Below are 6,216 nucleotides of genomic sequence, written 5' to 3' on the forward strand. Positions count from 1 at the left end.
GATTTTTGTTCTTGATTGGTCCTGAAAAGCCCTACATAGTGAATCCCTGTCAAACTTATTTTGTTCTAGAAAACATGAGGATTTCAATTTAGTACATTTTAAAGTTTGAAATCTTTAGTTTTTGTTTCATTTTGATTTTGATCCAATAAGAATAATTTGCAGAATTTGGAAAAATGGCTTATTGATTTGAAAAGCAATACTATTCTTTTTTTTTAGAGCTGATACTATGATTTTTTTAATCTAGCCATATACAGGACTGTCTCAGAAAATTAGAATATTGTGATAAAGTTCTTTATTTTCTGTAATGCAATTAAAAAAAACAAAAATGTCATACATTCTGGATTCATTACAAATAAACTGAAATATTGCAAGCCTTTTATTATTTTAATATTGCTGATTATGGCTTACAGCTTAAGAAAACTCAAAAATCCTATCTCAAAAAATTAGAATAGTTCCTCAGACCAAGTAAAAAAAAAAAAAAAAAAAAAAAAATTTATAACAGCAAAACAAAATCAAACATTTGAAAATGTCCATTAATGCACTCAGTACTTGGTTGGGAATCCTTTTGCACGGATTACTGCATCAATGCGGCGTGGCATGGAGGCAATCAGCCTGTGGCATTGCTGAGGTGTGATGGATGCCCAGGATGCTTCAATAGCGGCCTTTAGCTCATTAGCATTGTTGGGTCTGGTGTCTCTCAGCTTCTTCTTCACAATACCCCACATATTCTCGATGGGGTTCAGGTCAGGGGAATTGGCAGGCCAATCGAGGACAGTAATGCCATGGTCAGTACACCAGTTACTGGTGGTTTTGGCACTGTGGGCAGGTGCCAGATCATGCTGGAAAATGAATTCCTCATCTCCATAGAGCTTTTCAGCAGACGGACGCATGTAGTGCTCTAAAATCTCTTGGTACACAGCTGCATTTACTCTGGGCTTGATGAAACACAGTGGACCAACACCAGCAGCTGACATGGCTCCCCAAACCATCGCTGACTGTGGGAACTTAACACTGGATTTCAAGCAACTTGGATTTTGCTCCTCTCCAGCCTTTCTCCAGACTCTGGCGCCTTGACTTCCAAATGAAATACAAAACTTGCTTTCGTCTGAAAAGAGGACTTTGGACCACTCTGCAACTGTCCAGTGCTTCTTTTCCATAGCCCAAGTCAGACGCTCCTTCCGTTGTCTTGAGTTCAGAAGTGGCTTGACCATGGGAATACGGCTATTGTAGCCCATTTCCCGGACACGTCTGTGAACAGTGGCTTTTGATACCTGGACTCCAGCTTCAGTCCACTGTCTTTGAAGCTCCCCAAATTCTGAAAGCGACTCTTCTTCACAATGCTGTTAAGGCTGCGGTCATCTCTCTTGGTTGTGCAGCGTTTCCTGCCACATTTCCCCTTCCAACAGACTTTTTGTGGATGTGCTTTGAAACTGCACTCTGTGAACAGCTTGCTCTTTGAGAAATTTCTTTTTGTGTCTTACCCTCCTAATGGAGGGTGTCAATGATGGTCCTCTGGACAGCAGTCAGATCAGCAGTCTTCCCCATACTTGTGATTTAGTTTACTGAACCAAGCTGAGTGTTTTTCAAGGCTCAGGAAACCCTTGCAGGTGTTTCGAGTTAATTAGACGATTCAAAGGGTGGAATGCTCTCTCCGGGTCGGGAATGAGATCCTTCCCCAAGTGGAGGAGTTCAAGTATCTCGGGGTCTTGTTCACGAGTGAGGGACGAATGGAGCAGGAGATTGACAGGCGGATCGGTGCGGCGTCTGCAGTGATGCGGGCTCTGCACCGGCCCGTCGTGGTGAAGAAGGAGCTGAGCCAGAAGGCGAAGCTCTCGATTTACCGGTCAATCTATGTTCCTACCCTCACCTATGGTCACGAGCTGTGGGTAGTGACCGAAAGAACGAGATCGCGAATACAAGCGGCCGAAATGAGTTTCCTCCGCAGGGTGTCTGGGCTCTCCCTTAGAGATAGGGTGAGAAGCTCGGTCATCCGGGAGGGGCTCGGAGAAGAACCGCTGCTCCTCCGCATCGAGAGGAGTCAGATGAGGTGGCTCGGGCATCTGGTTAGGATGCCTCCTGGACGCCTCCCCGGTGAGGTGTTCCGGGCCCGTCCCACTGGGAGGAGGCCCCGGGGAAGACCCAGGACACATTGGAGAGACTATGTTTCTAGGCTGGCCTGGGAACGCCTCGGGGTCCCCCCAGAAGAGCTGGAGGAAGTGGCCGGGGACAGGGACGTCTGGGTCTCTTTGCTTAAGCTGCTGCCCCCGCGACCCGATCCCCGGACCAGCGGAAGATAATGAATGGATGGATGGATGGATGGATGGATGGATGGATAGACGATTCAAGTGATTCGTTGAACACCCTACTAGTATACTTTTTCATGATATTCTAATATTTAGAGATAGGATATTTGAGTTTTCTTAAGCTGTATGCCATAATCAGCAATATTAAAATAATAAAAGGCTTGCAATATTTCAGTTGATTTGTAATGAATCCAGAATGTATGACATTTTTGTTTTTTTAATTGCATTACAGAAAATAAAGAACTTTATCACAATATTCTAATTTTCTGAGACAGTGTACATGCATTGGGAATGATTTCAACATCAGATTATTAGAAAAAGATGCCGGGAAATAACTTGAAAATCACAACAAAGGTAGCTGGGGACATATAGAACAAGAATCTGGTGGAGTTTGCAGAAAACAATTCGATTTTCTTTTTTTAAGAATTATTTTATCTGCCCATACACATCGTGCATTGGGCTCAAACGCTTTACCGTACGACACGGTGTAGACGCGCACTAGATTTTCAAGTGTAGCTGCGCGACCGTGCCTCTCCGAAGCGCAGATGGCGTGACCGCAGTATCAAAAAGCAGGTATATTTCTGGCCTAAGTGTAGCCCTGTATAAAATTCATAAAGGTTACAGTGTATAAAAATTATAATAAGATGTTGTTTTACAAATAATTCATGATGTAAAGAGAAAAAGCATGATAAATACAGTTCAAGGTGTTATAAAATGGTTAGCGAGCTCAAGAGCCAATCAGAATGTATTCGCTGTGTAAGGGGCGGGACTATTGGTGCCGGTCAGTGAGCACGTATGGGAGAGACAGACGCTATCAACCAGAGAGCTGTCGTCAGAAGTTCAGAGTGAGAAACATTTAGGAGTAAAAATTCACCCTGCAATATGGCCCTCTTGAAGCCACCTGTAATATATAATATGAATGAACAATATGATTTTTACAGACAATTGCTTAATTATATGATGCTGTGAAGTAACTATATTGTTTAAAATGGGATGTATTTCACTTATTAATTTATTCATTATTTATTTAACTTATTAAACTTTATGAAATAAATCAATTCACAACTTTGTTGCTCAATGATGCCCATTTTTCACTCCAATTTTCAGGCAGTAGGGTATGTTATATTGCGTTCCATTAGCTAGCTCTCTTTAGATTTATAGGGAAACAAAGTAAACTTACATCTGAGAGCAATCCCCAGTCGATTGCGAGCATGATGTACCGAAGACAGCGGGCCGAACTTCATCTCAGAGCTGACAAAACTCTCCGGTAAGGCATTTGAACGGTCAAATTCCGTTAACGGGACGAGAGCAGTCAAAACGGCATAACCGGAAGTGCGTTACTCACTGCGGCTAGCTTTAGTAGCGCCGAATTCGTGGGAACAAAATTGTAAATAGCCGGTATTTTGTCAGATTTTCAACACCTTGGGGGTCTAAATGACTACTTTTTCGCCTGAAAATGTTTCAAATGTTGCTAAAGTTATATATTTACAGAGTTTATAGCTTAAGCGAAATCAGCTTTTCAGGCCGGCTGATTTCGGCTCGGGCAGGAGTGAAGTGCACTGTGGGTAAACGCTCTGCATACTGTCTGATCGATGAGTATGCAGTATGGAAGTATGTAGTATGCAGTAGGCGGTTTCGAACACAGCCAGTAAGCAGCAGACATTGCTTTAAGCAATGGTGGACAAAGTACTCAACTCCAGTAGGCTACTTGAGTTAAAGTATTGATACTCATGGTCAAATCTTACTCAACTGCAAGTTCAAAATTTTACTCAAGTTAAAATACCGAAGAACTTACTTTTAAAAATACTTAAGTATTCAAAAGGACAAAGTACGTTTTCTAATATCAGTACATTGCTGTATTGTTTTCTGAATGCTTTTACAGAACCATGTAACTCTCTGAAACCACATAATGTAGACTTTTTGCACCACTCTGCTACAAAATAACAACAGCGCAGCTCTGATCTAACAGTGCAATAGTACGCGTTCATTCATTCATTGGTCTTAAAGTATCGGGGAAATAAAGACAGATAATGCCTTATTTAGAGGCTGTATGGTCTCTGCCCTGTTCTCTCCCGTTATATGGATATACGCCGATCTCCAGTGATCTAAATATCTTCCGAAGGACGCCGACTTTCACCAAACTGTTATCGGTGAGTAGATGAATGTATTTTAAGCCAGAAATAAGGTCCAGGTTAAAAAAAAAAAAAAAAAAAAAAGAACTTCTCCTTTAAGAAAGATACTTATTTTATTCAGTTAATTTTGTTATTTTGTATTAAAGTGAATTCCTGAATAATAATTTGTTTTCCATGTGTTCATGTCACTTAGAAAATATGCATCTAATTCAATTCAGGTTCGAGTTAAATAGTTAAAAAATCGTTTCACTCACAAAAAAAGGGGCTAAAAAATTCACCAGGCCAGGAAAGGTGAAGGCAATCGGGTCGGCCGGCCCTTCTAATGAGGTGTCCCTTATTTATTTTTCAGGGAGTTGGCAACCCTAGGTGAAACCCAGCTATTGAATATGCTGAAGCGGCTTCCTGGTAAGTCCCCTCCACAATTGTTTTTTTTTTAAATATATTTTCCCACATATTCCCACAACTCTATTACACCGCATATAATTTGTAGATATTATATATATATATATCAGGCCTGGAATTTCGTCATTTTAGGGGCAAGGCCACTTGGCCTTTTGAGTTGTCAATTTTTTAAGGGCACAAAGGCCAAAAGCCAGGGCACCAAGGCCATAAATTAAAACAATGATTTAACATATGATATGAAGTGACTACGATTGTATATGCATTTACAATACTTTTATATATACACTTATTAAGCATTCAATGGACCAAATTGCAATTAAACTTATGTGCATACAAAACTTATTCAAACATTTCATTACTCCTCAACTCTCGCATACTATTCAGGGTCACATTTTTTGTACATAAAAAAATAACTTTAAAACTGATTTATATTCATGTGAACCCTGAATCTACAAAAATGGAAATATTTAACAACTTTCTAATCATGTTTTAGTGCAGATAATGCACAAAATTAAACACAAAACTATGTGCAGAGACTAGTTATGGAATTATGGATACTGTGAAATGCTTAAACATCGTCCGAGCTCTCTGAACTGTCTTCGGATCCATCTAAATCAGTTCCATTTTTCCCTTTTCTCACAAAGTATGGCCAGCGTGTGCGCAAGCTGTCACCATGCCAGATTCAATATATTCAAAATATCATCCTCCTCCCCTCCTTTGGCAGGCATATCTTTTCTCTTCGCGGCCGGCTGTCCCAACCATCGCCACATTTTGTTAGTGTTTGCGTCTGTATTTGTACCAATAACACGCTGTCAAATAATGCTCCCCCTTCTCAATGCATTCATTCACAATGATGGAGCAGAGTCACCTAAATAAAGACAGAAGTGTCCCAAATACAAAAATCAAATGGTGAATGACACCCCATTTGTGCATAAGCTAACTGCTTGTTAATACGATAGGCCTAAGTGTTTTATTACTTTGCATGTCTTCCAAAAGAGAAAATAATCAGACGCAGGGTCGCAAAACATTATAGGCGTGAAAACGAAACTTAGAAAATCGGCTCGGCGCATGCACAAAGTAGTAATTCTCGACAAGTAGGAGAAATCGACTGAACACCGGCGTCTATCGTATTTCCAAACCAGAGTGACGGTAGGCGTCCACTATTCCGGCACGTCAAGCCGTATCCAACGCATTCAATTCATTTTCAATGAAATCCGGCCGATCGTTGTCGCCGTGCTCGCAAAGCATGCTGGGATTCCGGCACGGCGAGCGGCGGACCTGCGGCACGTCAAAAAGTTGGGCTCGGCCAAACTTTATGCAAATTTGCCACGGCAGACGGAGTGCGTTATCCAATGGCAGTAGATCATGTGATCTCCTGT

Source organism: Odontesthes bonariensis, chromosome 16 (assembly GCF_027942865.1).
Source record: "Odontesthes bonariensis isolate fOdoBon6 chromosome 16, fOdoBon6.hap1, whole genome shotgun sequence".
Lineage (NCBI taxonomy): Eukaryota > Metazoa > Chordata > Actinopteri > Atheriniformes > Atherinopsidae > Odontesthes > Odontesthes bonariensis.